At 52.9% G+C, this 14,215-nt stretch overlaps 1 protein-coding gene across 2 annotated transcripts in view; it reads left to right on the forward strand.

Annotated features, from left to right (window-relative positions):
• The window catches only part of LOC143839309 (cGMP-dependent 3',5'-cyclic phosphodiesterase-like), a 343,019-nt gene that overhangs the window by 119,730 nt on the left and 209,074 nt on the right, over positions 1-14,215 (forward strand). The gene's annotated exons all lie outside the window — the stretch shown is intronic.

Consider the following 14,215-nt stretch of genomic DNA (forward strand, 5'->3'; position numbering starts at 1 on the left):
CTTTTTGGAAACGGGGTCTTGTGGCCGGAGGCCTGCCCTGTCGCTCAAAGAGTCCTGTTTTGGGTGGTGGGTGGTGGGGGTGGGGGTGGGGGGGTTCTTTTAGAATCTGTTTCCGACCTCTTTGCTCGTCTCTCCCCACCCTCCCTTTTCCTCCGTACTAATTGTTTAACCTTGCCAAGGGCTTAATTCAAACGGTGTTTTTATGTGTTCTTGTGGGGGGAGGATGGGGGGGGAGAGGGATATGTTTGCATGTGCAGATGGCCACGGAACAGGGGCAGGGGGGCAGATGGCTGGATTCAAATGCCATCCCCCCCCCCGCCCCTGTTTCTTTTAGCGGAGGGTCTGTCTGAGTGGGCGGGTGGCCGAAAACTGTTGTTTTATTTCGTTGAAAAGAGGCGTTACGGATTGCAAGACGAAGGAACCTTTCCTCCCCCCCCCCTCCGGCACACCCCACAGTTTGGGGGATGGTCTCTCCCTAACGGACCCCACCCCAGTTTGCCCCTTCCCCTCATTCTTGGCCCGACTGTGGGATTTAACAGGGGAGATATGTGCCCTAGACTCAACTTGTCTCCAGACCCACCAGATCTGGTGAACGTTTCCTAGGAATTCCAGATACCGGTTTTGAGTTTGCTGGGAGCTGAACAGCAGCGCCTGGGATGAGATGTTCCTGGCTCAGGTTTCCCGTCCTGGTTCTCGAAAGGGGTGTTTCGGCTGGGGAAAGTTTTGGCTCTCACACAAGGGGCTTTGCTGCATGCTCTGGGTCTGACCCCCCATGGTGAAATGTGGGTCAATTCAGCGGGGAACCGTGTCGGTCGGCAGTAGAACCGTTCGATTCGAGTCCATTTGTAACTCAAAGACGGACCCCCTGAAATTCTTGTCGGTCTCTACAGTGCTGCGTTCTAAAATGAAACGTGGGTTTCTCGGTGGATCAGCTGCCGATGGGGGGGGGGCAATGGGGGGGCGAGGAGCAGTTTTGTGTGGCTTGGCTGGCTGACCCGAGCGATCTGTCGCCAGGCGTCTCGGTGTGGCATCCCGGGAGAGCTTTGCCTGTCCGCATAATCACCGGAATGGATGTGCAGCAGGGGGGGCGGGCGGCAGAGGTGACGCCTGGAGGTGAAATGCGGATCGTTCCCCATTAGAGCTCTCTGGCTGAGGTGCTTTCGGGACTGGAATGTCTGTCGTGGGTCTCCTCGAGAAGTTTACTCACTCCTCCTTCCATGCCATTTGTGTATATTTCACCGGCCTGTGCTGGATGTCACAGCAAAGTGCAGAGTGGTTGCTGGGGGTGGGTGGGGTGTGTGTGAAGGGCCGTGCGGGGAAGGACAGGAGGGTGGGAACAGGAGGGCAAGATCCATGCCGCCTGGCCTCCTGGAGTGACTAGTTTGCCAGGAAGGGGCAGAGAGACACTAAACGGAGATCTGTTTGGGACAAAAAAGAAAAATTAGCTGAGACAGGGGTGTGTGTGTGTGTGTGAGGAGGAAATCAGTAATGGAGAAATAAAAAGCACATGAATTCACCAAGCCTTACTGGATCAGATCTTTGGTCCGTCAAGGTCGTTATTGTCTGCTCAGACTGGCAGACACTCTCAGGAGTCTCAGGCCAAGGTCTCTCCTATCCCCTCCTGCCTGGTCCTTCTAACTGGAGATGCCGGGGATTGAACCTGGGACCTTCTGCCTGCCAAGCAGAGGCTCTGACTCTGAGCCAGGGTCTCAGGCCAAGGTCTCTCCCATCCCCTCCTGCCTGGTCCTTCTAACTGGAGATGCCGGGGATTGAACCTGGGACCTTCTGCCTGCCAAGCAGAGGCTCTGACTCTGAGCCAGGGTCTCAGGCCAAGGTCTCTCCCATCCCCTCCTGCCTGGTCCTTCTAACTGGAGATGCCGGGGATTGAACCTGGGACCTTCTGCCTGCCAAGCAGAGGCTCTGACTCTGAGCCAGGGTCTCAGGCCAAGGTCTCTCCTATCCCCTCCTGCCTGGTCCTTCTAACTGGAGATGCCGGGGATTGAACCTGGGACCTTCTGCCTGCCAAGCAGAGGCTCTGACTCTGAGCCAGGGTCTCAGGCCAAGGTCTCTCCTATCCCCTCCTGCCTGGTCCTTCTAACTGGAGATGCCGGGGATTGAACCTGGGACCTTCTGCCTGCCAAGCAGAGGCTCTGACTCTGAGCCAGGGTCTCAGGCCAAGGTCTCTCCCATCCCCTCCTGCCTGGTCCTTCTAACTGGAGATGCCGGGGATTGAACCTGGGACCTTCTGCCTGCCAAGCAGAGGCTCTGCCACTGAGCCAGGACCCCTCCCCAGACATGAATCAAATCTGACCCTTGGTCCATTAAATTTGGTATTGCCTACACAGCCTGGCAGCTGCTCTGCAGGGTCTCAGGCCGGTGTCTTTGATGTCACCCACTGCCAAATCCCCGTTAACCAGAGATGCGAGGGACTGAGCCAGGGACCTTCTTTGGGCCAAGCAGATGCTTTTGCAAACACACACACACACAAACACCCCATGTGCTCATAGACACACACACAGATCCCCTGTTCCACTCATAATTGCCTCTGCCCCAAAACCACTTCTCATCCGAAGGCTGCTGGATCTTTATTTTCATGCGTTTGCATGGAATACGGCCCTTGCGGCTCAGCTCAGCTCACAAAGGGGGTGTTTATGCTCTCAAGAGGACTGTTGCCTTTGACAAGGCCGTCTGGGCACAATGGTCTTCGTCAGAGCCAGCAGGTAATAAGTGAGGGGGTGGAAGCTCAGCCCCACGGCCTGGCCAGCAGGTTCAGGGCCAGGCACCTTAGCCAGTCAGGACTCCTCACAGCTTTTCAGGCCACCCTTGTGGAGAACAGGTCTTCTCTTTCTCTTCTCAAGGGGTTTTCCCCTCCTGAGAGGGGTGAAGAGCGGCAGCCTTGAATCTGGAGAGACGGGTCGCATTCCCCACTCCTCCTCCCCAGGCAGCCAGCTGGGTGACCTTGGGCCAGTCACAGATCTCTCAGGGCTCTCTCAGCCTCTCCAACCTCACAGGGGAGAGGAAAGGGAAGGCGACTGGAAGCCGCTCTGAGACTCCTTCGGGTAGAGAAAAGCGGCATATAAGAACCAGCTCTTCTTCTTCATCATCAGTAATATCAGAATTCTCTCAGCCTCACCTCCCTCACAGGGTGTCTGTTGTGGGGAGAGGAAAGGGAAGGCGACTGGAAGCCGCTTTGAGACTCCTTCAGGTACAGAAAAGCGGCATCTAACAACCAACTCTTCTTCTTCTTCAGTAATCTCAGGGCTCTCTCAGCCTCCCCTCCCTCACAGGGTGTCTGTTGTGGGGAGAGGAAAGGGAAGGCGACTGTAAGCCACTTTGAGACTCCTTCGGGTAGAGAAAAGCAGCATCTGAGAACCAACTCTTCTTCTTCTTCAGTAATCTCAGGGCTCTCTCAGCCTCCCCTCCCTCACAGGGTGTCTGTTGTGGGGAGAGGAAAGGGAAGGCGACTGTAAGCCACTTTGAGACTCCTTCGGGTAGAGAAAAGCGGCATCTGAGAACCAACTCTTCTTCTTCTTCTGTAATCTCAGGGCTCTCTCAGCCTCACCCACCTCACAGGGTGTCTGTTGTGGGGAGAGGAAGGGAAGGCGACTGTAAGCTGCTTTGAGACTCCTTCAGGTACAGAAAAGCGGCATCTAAGAACCAACTCTTCTTCTTCTTCAGTAATCTCAGGGCTCTCTCGGCCTCCCCTCCATCACAGGGTGTCAGTTTTGGGGAGACAAACGGAAGCCTGTTTATAAGCCCCTTAGTGACTTGTTCAGGTAGTGAAAAATGAGGTATTAAAACCACTTGTTTCACACACACACCAGTCCCACACTCTGTGTCACACAGTGACCGAAGCCTTGGGCAACCATCAGGAGGTCCCCCTTTGGAGCCAGAAACCCAGAAGTGCCCCCCTGTGGCCCCCCAAGCAGCAAGAAGTTGTCCATCCAGACTCTGTGGACCTCTTTTCTGCATGAATGCCCAGGCCCCTCTGGAAGCTGTCCGGCCTTGTAGCCGCCCCCTTCCTGCAGCAGGGAGTTCCATGTGTAAATGACTCCTTAGGCAGCTGGGGAGTGGGTGGGCAGGAAGGGATGTGCCAGGGGTTGCCTCTTGTGGCCCTTCCTTGCAGACCCAGGGAAATGCCCATTGCCACTTTGGGGTCGGGAGGTGAATCTCCTCCAGGCCAAACTGACAATGGATTCTTGTTGGGGGGGGGGGAGCATCACCTGGGCACGGAATTGGGGTCAGAGTGGGAGGGCAGGTAGTTGCGGATTTCCTGCATTCTTCAGGGGGTAGAACTAGATGACCCTGGAGGGTCCTTCCTCCTCTAGGATTCTACTCTTACTGCAAGGTGAGGACTTGCTTAAGGAATCTGCAGGTTGGGCAACCTTCCCCTGGGGGGATTCTGTGTCTCATCGCTTGGCCCTTCTTCCTCAGCCTCCCTCCTGCCCATGCCAGGGAAGGAAGAGCCAAGCTGTGCCCGCCGCCCAGCACATCCTTGCCTGCCCTAAGGCTCAGCCGCCTGAAGGATCTCTGTCTGCAGCCGTCCCATCAGCTGCCTGTGCCGGGCAAACTGGCCTGTGGCCGTGGGGGGCTCAGCCGCTGGCCGGATTTCTCTGCTGGCGGCTCAGTGCAATTATGGGCTGACGCTCCCATCCATCTACGCCTAATTGATACGTGTTAGCAGCCCGGCTGGAGGGGAGATAATCGGATTGGGAGGCTGCCTTTCGCCAGGGAGTCTTGGGCCTCGGGAAGGGCGGGCCCAGAGGGGAGCCAAAGCGCCCTGCCCGGCTCTGCGCTCTCCTATCAGGAACACAAATCACTCGGGAGGGACAGGCCAGCTGGGACACCCCACCCAGTGCCCTGGGTGGGGTGAGCCAGTTTGGTGTAGTGGTTAGGAGTGCGGACTTCTAATCTGGCATGCCAGGTTCGATTCTGCGCTCCCCCACATGCAGCCAGCTGGGTGACCTTGGGCTCGCCACGGCACTGATAAAACTGTTCTGGCCGAGCAGGAATATCAGGGCTCTCTCAGCCTCACCCACCCCACAGGGTGTCTGTTGTGGGGAGAGGAAGGGAAGGCGACTGGAAGCCGCTTAGAGCCTCCTTTGGGTAGGGAAAAGCGGCATATAAGAACCAACTCATCTTCTTCTGTGTCCTGATGTCCAGGGGAAGCATCCCACCCAAGAGGACGGGGGTGAGGTTCACTGGCTTCCCCCTGGCTGTCAGCAGGGGTGGGAGGGATTGGGGAACTCCTGGCAATTTGGGGATGCAGCCCGGGGAGGGCGAGGACCTCAGTGGGTGCCGCAGAGTCCCCCCTCCCAAGCAGCTGTTTCCTCCAGGGGAGCAGACCTCTTCAGTATGGAGATGAGCTGTAATCCGGAGGAATCCCCAGGTCCCACCTGGAGGCTGGCATCCCTACTGGGGCATCTCTCTGATCCCTCCTAAGTACACACAGGGCTGAACAGCCCCTACATGTTTAGTTTGCCTTCTATGCCTTTGCGGTCCTGGCAGGACCAAAGATGAAGAAACGTCTGGCCAAGCTTCTGTTGCCTCCCCGGTCCAAAGGGGAGGGAGTTGGCACACCTGGGCAATTTAGGGTATCCGTTGACACATGCTCAGCCTTCTCGTGAGCTCAGGAAACTGCCTTCAAGAGGCACCTTCAAGACCAACCAAGTTTGGCTCAGGTATAACCTTCTGTGTCTGGGCCCTCTTCCTCAGATGCCGTATCGGGGTAGTGCACACTTTTCTTGGATGCTGTAGGATGTTCTGGGCTGATCCTGCGTTGAGCAGGGGGTTGGACTAGATGGCCTGTGTGGCCCCTTCCCACTCTAGGATTCTAGGAGTCTATGAAATTAATTCAAAATAAATTCCGTCTCAACCTCCGGAAGAAGTTCCTGACAGTCAGAGCGGTTTCTCAGTGGAACAGGCTTCCTCGGGAGGTGGTGGGTTCTCCCTCTTTGGAGATCTTTAAGCAGAGGCTGGAGAGCCATCTGGCAGAGAGGCCGATTCTGGGAAGGCTCAAGGGACTGGCAGGTGACAGTGGAGGAGCAAGAGGGGTGTGAGTGTCCTGCCTAGTGCAGGGGGTTGGACTAGATGACCCAGGAGGACCCTTCCATATGATTCTCCAATTCTAAATGGAATTTACCATTCACTAAAAACACACACTTCTAACCCACTTTAGTGCCCTTTGCAACTGGATTTTACGGCTTGCAAATGGGAGATGGGAAGTGAATCGAAGCTGCATTATTTAGCACGGGTGAGAGGGTCTCTTTGGATTGGTGACCTCCACCTCAGTGTGTCTGGTTCAGTGTCCACACACACCCAATCGTACACCTCGAACGATGCTCCAAGAGGTGCCTGGACTCGGACTTTGTTCTGCCCCTTCGGACCAGCACAGCGACCCACCTGGAGCTTCCTTCCTGGGGGTTGTTAAAGCAGCCATTAAGTATTAAAAAACTAGAGAAGACTTCATTTCAATCGTTCCCCTCCTTTCAAAAACGTCCCTCATTAATAACTTTTAGCAAAAGCGATCAGCAAGAAAGACGCTGCAATTCCTGGGAAGCCGTCCCCTTTTTTAAAGCCGGTTTTGGAAGCCGTCAGGTTGGATCCACCGATCCCGCCAGAATAGAAACGGATGGATGTCCTGACTTCATTTCAGCGAGTCACAAGAAAATGAAGAGCTGCACCAGTCACAGGAGATAAAAATAGAGCCAAGGCTGGTGGTGCAAAAAAATATTTCATTACTCAGTTACATTTCCAAAAATTCCCTGCGTGTTTCGGCAACAGCGTTTCAAGAAGAGCTGGTTATAGACCCTTCTTTTCCTTACCCGAAGGAGTCTCAAAGTGGCTGAAAAAAACCTTTCCCTTCCTTTCCCCACAACAGACACCCTGGGAGGTAGGTAGGGCTGAGAGAGCTCTGAGAGAACTGCTCTGCAAGAACAGATCTAACAGGACTGTGACTGGCCCAAGGTCACCCAGCTGGCTGCATGTGGAGGAGGAGCAGGGAATCAAACAGCTCTCCAGATTAGAGGCTGCCACTCTTAACCAATGTGCCAAGCTGGCTTTCTATGTCAGATGAATCTGTAATATATAATGTCTACACTGATTTTACATAAGTATAGTCAAAATTATCTAAAAGGTATTAAAATCCAGGTCCTAAAATATTCTCTTATCTCTGTCTATTACATGGAGCTCCTCTTCCTCCTGCAGTATGAGCATCAGTGGTTTTGTCCGTGGCTGGTATTTTAGGACCTGGATTTTAATGTTTCCCCCAGTGGAAGGGGCAGAGAGACAGCCTGTGCTCCCTTCTCAGTGGCCGGGAGCATAGAGGAGGGGAGAGGGCAGAGCTGATGCCTCCAGGGTTGAAAATACGGGAAGGTTTGGGAGCCTGGGAGAGAAGGTGCCATAGAGTCCAGCTCTCTAGAGCAGCCATATTCTCCAGGTGGACTGATCTCTTCTCCCTGGAGGTGAGATGTAATCGCAGGTCTGCAGGTGTGATCTGGAGGTTGGCAAGCCTAGGAGAGGGTCCGCCCTGGGCTCACTGCAGCCCCGTTTATGACTTTACAGTCCTGGAAGGAAGGAAGGAAGGAAGGAAGGAAGGAAGGAAGGAAGGAAGGAAGGAAGGAGACTAGGACTCAGGGTTAAGGAAGGAAGGAAGGAAGGAAGGAAGAAAGGAAGAAAGGAAGAAAGAAAGAAAGAAAGAAAGAAAGAAAGAAAGAAAGAAAGAAAGAAAGAAAGAAAGAAAGAAAGAAAGAAAGAAAGAAAGAAAGAAAGTTTTGAGCTGCAGTCCGTGGCTTTACCCATTCCATATATATGGGTTCATTTTCCAACCCTGGGTATGCACTTTTGTACGCCCAGGAAACAAGAATAAAGCTTTGTTGGTCTTCAAGGTGCCACGGGACTCAATTGTGACCCATGGCTTCAGACCAGCATGGCTGTGCACCTGGATCTATCCATTGATGGGACCATGTTGTTGGCAAAGAATCTTGTAGCACGAGGGGCCTTGAAAAACGCCCTCCCCTCCATTTGTTCAAAAGATGAGCCCACCACAAAACTCCCCTTCTTTCAAGAAACCATTTTCCAAATCTGACTCTGGAGGGAAGGGAGATTAATTGACACAATTATACAAAAACTTGTATCCTGCCCTTCTTGCCAATGGAGTCTCCTCTCCTCCATGATAGCTTCACAACAACCCTGTGAGGTAGGTTAGATGGAGGGCATGTGATTGGCCCAAGGTAGGGATGCCGGCCTCCAGCTACAGTTCAGGGGGATCCCCAGGTCCCACCTGTAGGTTGGCATCCCTGAACCTCAGTGGGGGACACTGCCCTAGAGTCCTCCCTCCAAAGCAGCCGTTTTCTCCAGGGGGAGCTGATCTCTTCCCCCTGGAGATGAGCTGGTATTCTGGGAGATCTCCAGGTCCCACCTGGAGGCTGGCATCCCAGCTCCCCCGCTTAAGGTTTGGTGGGGGTCACCCGAGGCCTGGCTGTGTGCATTTTCCTTGTCGGAAGGGGGACCCTCCACACACCCTCTTCCGGAGAAGGTGGGGAGGAAGCCGGCTGCGATTCCCCTGCTGCAAGAGACGCTGGCCGGCCATTGTGTGCAGCGAAGGTCTCCCCAGCCCTTTCCTCTCATTTATTACCCGGCCAACGTCTGGGGTGACTCAGGCAGGAAATGATGCTCCAGAGGTGACAAAGAGGCCTGGGAGGAAACCGAGGCTGTCCAAGGCCCTGCTGGCCGAGGCTGCACGAAACCTCAGGGGCTGGAGCATTCGGGGCTTCGTCCGTTCAGGACAGATGAGGGAGAGAAGAAGAGTCGGAATCATGGAAGGGACCTCCTGGGTCATCTAGTCCAACGCCCTGCACTATGCAGGACACTCACAACCCTCTTGCTCATCCACTGTCACGTGCCACCCACTTGAGCCTTCACAGAATCAGCCTCTCTGTCAGATGGCTCTCCAGCCTCTGTTTGAAAACCTCCAAAGATGGAGAACCCACCACCTCCCGAGGAAGCCTGTTCCACTGAGGAACCGCTCTGACTGTCAGGAACTTCTTCCGGAGGTTTAGACGGAATTTCTTTTGAATTAATTTCATAGAATCATAGAATCATAGAGTTGGAAGGGGCCAAACAGGCCATCTAGTCCAACCCCCTGCTCAACGCAGGATCAGCCCTAAGCATCCTAAAGCATCTAAGAAAAGTGTGTATCCAACCTTTGCTTGAAGACTGCCAGTGAGGGGGAGCTCACCACCTCCTTAGGCAGCCTATTCCACTGCTGAACTACTCTGACTGTGAAAATTTTTTTCCTGATATCTAGCCTATATCGTTGTACTGGTAGTTTAAACCCGTTACTGCGTGTCCTCTCCTCTGCAGCCAACAAACAGCATCCTGCCCTCCTCCAAGTGACAACGTTTCAAATACTCAAAGAGGGCTATCATGTCCCCTTTCAACCTCCTTTTCTCCAGGCTGAACATTCCCAAGTCCCTCAACCTATCTTCATAGGGCTTGGTCCTTTGGCCCCAGATCATCTTCGTTGCTCTCCTCTGTACCCTTTCAATTTTATCTACGTCCTTCTTGAAGTGAGACCTCCAGAACTGCACACAGTACTCCAGGTGTGGTCTGACCAGTGCTGTATACAATGGGACTATGACATCTTGTGATTTTGATGTGATGCCTCTGTTGATACAGCCCAAAATGGCATTTGCCTTTTTTACCGCTGCATCACACTGCCTGCTCATGTTTATCTTACAATCCACAAGTACCCCAAGGTCTCATTCACACACAGTGCTACCTAGAAGCGTATCCCCCATCCAGTAGGCATGCTTTTCATTTTTCTAACCCAGATGCAGAACTTTACATTTATCTTTATTAAATTGCATCTTGTTCTCATATGCCCATTTTTCAAATGTGTTCAGATCTCGTTGAACTCTGTCTCTATCTTCCAGAGTATTTGCCAGTCCTCCCAATTTGGTGTCATCTGCAAACTTGATGAGTAGTCCCTCCACCCACTCATCTAGATCATTAATAAATATGTTAAAAAGTACACTACTCACCTCTCTCCAGTCTGATGAAACACCATTGACAACAACTCTTTGAGTGCGGTTCTCTAACCAATTCCCTATCCACCTAACTATCTCAAAATCCAGATTGCAGTCCTTCAACTTATGGGGAACCTTGTCAAAATCTTTACTAAAATCCAAGTAAATGACATCAACCGAATTTCCATGATCCAGCAAACCTGTTACTTGGTCAAAAAAGGAAACCAGGTTGGTCTGGCAGGACCTGTTGGAGACAAATCCATTCCTTGGATCACCAAACTGTCCTCCAGATGTTTGCAGGTCGTGCCCTGCACTAATAGGCACTAAGCCTTTCTGCTTTCTCTGCATCTTCCGTTAGAGTTTGTCCATCTGCACCCAACAGTGGGCCTATTGCCTCCTTTACTTTACATTTGCTCCTCACATAACTGAAAAATCTTTTCTTGTTACAATGGGCTTCCCTGGCCAATCTTAGCTCACTCTCAGCTTTGGCCTTTCTGATGATTGATCTACAGTGCCTAGTAACCTGTAGGTACTCTTCTTTAGAGCTCTGTCCTTCCCTCCATTTCCTGAACATTTTCCTTTTCTTTCTTAGTTCCTCTTGAAGTTCTCTGTTCATCCAAATAGGCTTCTTAGAGCTCCTGCAGTGTTTTCGTCTTTCTGGGATAGTCATTGATTGAGCATGCAATAGCTCCTGTTTGAGTAGCGCCCACCCTTCACATGCTCCCTTCCCTTCCAGCATTCTCGTCCATGGTATGACACTCATCATGTCTCTGAGTTTATTAAAGTTTGCCCTACGAAAATCCAACATCCGCGTCTGGCTACAAGCTTCCTTGCCTCCCCATCTCAAAAGGAATTCTATGAGGACATGGTCACTTCTCCATAGGGTCCCCACCTCCTTCACCTCATCCACCAACTCTTGCCTGTTCGTCAGTATTAAGTCCAGTATGGCTGAACCTCTTGTGGGTTTCTCTACTATTTGATAAATGAAATTGTCAGCCCGGCAGGTCAGAAACTTGCATGACTGAGGACGCTTCGCAGAGTTTGTTTCCCAGCACACATCTGGGAAATTGAAGTCACCCATGATGACAAGGTCCTGCCATTGGATATTTTCTCAAGCTGTTCACAAAGTGCAACATCCACATCCTCTCGTTGGTCAGGCAGTCGGTAGCAGACACCAACCACCACACTGTTTGTTTTCCCCTCGCTTATTTTCACCCAGATGCTTTCCACTGTAGATATGCTCTCCTTCACTAGAATTTCCTGACAGGTCAGCCCTTTCCTCACATACAGTGCCACTCCTCCACCTCTTCGATCTATTCTGTTTTTTCTGAACAGTTCATATCCATCCACCATTACATTCCAGTCATGAGAATCATTCCACCAAGTTTCTGTGATGCCTACTAGATCATACCTTTCCATCAGCATGAGAAGTTCCAGCTCTTCCTTTTTATTGCCCATGCTTCGGGCGTTAGTATAAAGACATCTGAATCCTTTTACTTTTCGTTCCCATTCATCCCATTCGTTCTGGTCCGTCCCTCTGGGGCAAGAGAGAACAACTCTGCTCCATCCTCCACATGGCACCCTTTTAAATACTTGAAGATGGTTCTCAGATCCCCTCTCAGTCCCCTCCTCTCCAGGCCAAACAGACCAAGCTCCCCCAACCTTTGTTTTGATATCCTGCTTGTGAGGCCTGGTTTTCTTCTGACCATCCCCCTTCCTCGCCCCATAACAGGCCCCTTGGGGGGCAGCTGAGCAAGCTCAGAGAGAACTGTTCATGGCCCAGATCCATCCGGCTGGCGGCATGTGACGGAGCAGTGAGGAATTGAACCCAGTTCTCCAGACTAGAGTCCACCACTCTGAACCCTGACACCGTGCCGGTGTCTGAAGAAGTGGGTGGTGACTCCCAGAAGCTCCTCCCCTGGCCCCACGTTTGCTAATCTGGAAGGTTTCTCCTGCTCTTGATCTCGCCCCATTTGGGGCATGCATGCGCCTTGTGGCAGAAGCACAGGTGGGCTCCCACTCTAGCTGTCTCCGGAGAAGTGGGCGGTGACCCCCGAAAGCTCCTCCCCGGTTCTGTTACTTCTGACGGTGCTGCTGGACTCGGGCTCTTTGCTGCTGCTGCCGCAGACTGGATGCAGGCGGCTGCCGATCTTGGAATATCCGTGCGCCTCGGTGTGCTTGTGTGAGCATGCGAGGGGAGGACGAGCACCCAGGCCGGGGAGGCATTCAGGCGTAGCGATGCGTCTCCATCACACCTATACGAGCTCAGCAACTTTTCACAGCCCGCTGCCTAATTCTGAGATTCAGACATGAAGCCCCCCCCCATTTGGCCAAACTATGTCTGGGTGGGCTTGGGGATGCTTCATTAGCTTTGCGTGTGCAGTCAGGTGCAGTTAACCCCTTCCCCTCCCCTCCCTCCCCTCCCCTCCCTCCCCTCCCCTCCCTCCCCTCCCCTCCCCTCCCGAGAGTCTGCAATTGGGCTTTGAAATGAGTGTGATCTTGGCGAGGAGCTGGCAGACTTTTTGGATGTGCAGGAGGGGTGGGGTGAGGTCAGGGGACGGCCTCCCCTTGGCCAAGCCTCTTGGGGACTGGCCCTTGAGCTGGGATGCCTTCACTGCCTTTACTGTCCTCATATATTGAACAAGAGTAGGGGGAGTTGTCCCCCCCCAAAGAACTGAGCACAAGGATCCCCAGGATGGTGCCCCCGCAAGTGTCGTTCCTGGGCTCCACCATAAATCCAGCTCCTCCTCCACAGGCAGCCAGCTGGGTGCCCTTGGGCTTGTCGCAGCCCTGTTAGAGCTGTTCTCACAGGGCAGTCCTGTCACTCAGCTTCCCCTCCCTCCCAGGGTGTCTGTTGTGGGGAGAGGAAAGGGAAGGCGAATGGAAGCCCCTTTGAGCCTCCTTCGAGTAGAGAAAAGCAGCATCTAAGAATCAACTCTTCTTCTTCTTCTTCAGTAATCTCAGGGCTCTTTCGGGCCTCTCCTCCCTCACAGGGTGTCTGTTGTGGGGAGAGGAAAGGGAAGGCGACTGTAAGCCGCTTTGAGCCTCCTTCGGGTAGAGAAAAGTGGCATCTAAGAACCAACTCTTCTTCTTCTTCAGTAATCTCAGGGCTCCCTCAGCCTCCCTCCCTCACAGGGTGTCTGTTGTGGGGAGAGGAAAGGGAAGGTGATTGGAAGCCGCTTTGAGACTCCTTCAGGTAGGGGAAAGCAGCACCTAAGAACCAACTCTTCTTCTTCTTCTTCAGTAATCTCAGGGCTCTTTCGGCCTCCCCTCCCTCACAGGGTGTCTGTTGTGGGGAGAGGAAAGGGAAGGCAACTGTAAGCCACTTGGAGCCTCCTTTGGGTAGAGGAAAGCGGCATCTAAGAACCAACTCTTCTTCTTCTTCTTCAGTAATCTCAGGGCTCTCTCAGCCTGATCTCTCTCACAGGGTGTCTGTTGTGGGGAGATAAAAGAAAGTCTTTCCTTTCATCTCTTTGCTCTCTGTCCTTTACCTGGGCTAAGAGCTATGGGGAGCTGCTATTTTTGAAATTAGTCTGTTCACAATGAGTTAACCGTACCAACTTGAATGCATCTGGTAATATATGCTTTTTTTTGTGAGTAAAATTTCTTTCTCTCCTTACGCATGGAGTGAGACCGTCTTTGTCATCAGTTTGAACAGCATTTCCTCTCTCAACCGAGAAACACAGAGGATCGGGCAAACTGCGGGGACCTTCTGTGCTTTCTTCTTGCATTTAGCCCACTATATTTCATGCGGGGCAGGAAGCGCAAAAGGTCGGGAACAGAATGCTGCTTGTGGTCAGCCAGTTCCTGGTGACTTCTGAGCGATGCAGCCCTGGAGCGACTAAAACGTGACACACCCCGAATGGAGCTGTCCTCCCCCGCCCACCCGAAAAGAGGCTATCAGGGCTGTGTGAAGGTCTTTTTGCAGGGGCTTGTTAAATGCCAAAAGACTGAATGGTTTGGGAGGAATGCAGCCGGGGAAAGCACTTGGCGGGCAGGAAAAGAACGCCCACCCTGCCCACGGTGGCCATGGGAACGTGGCGCCTGTTTAGCCACGGGGACAGATCCACCCTCGGCTTGCATCCCCGCTCCCTGGAGACACACGGCTGCAAAGGGAAATAAATAAATGGCTTCTGCCACTGGTTTGCAAGCTGACTGGGAGGTCCTCTAAGTGGAGAGAACCAGTT

The sequence above is a fragment of the Paroedura picta genome, chromosome 6 (assembly GCF_049243985.1).
Source record: "Paroedura picta isolate Pp20150507F chromosome 6, Ppicta_v3.0, whole genome shotgun sequence".
NCBI classification, from domain to species: Eukaryota; Metazoa; Chordata; class Lepidosauria; order Squamata; family Gekkonidae; genus Paroedura; species Paroedura picta.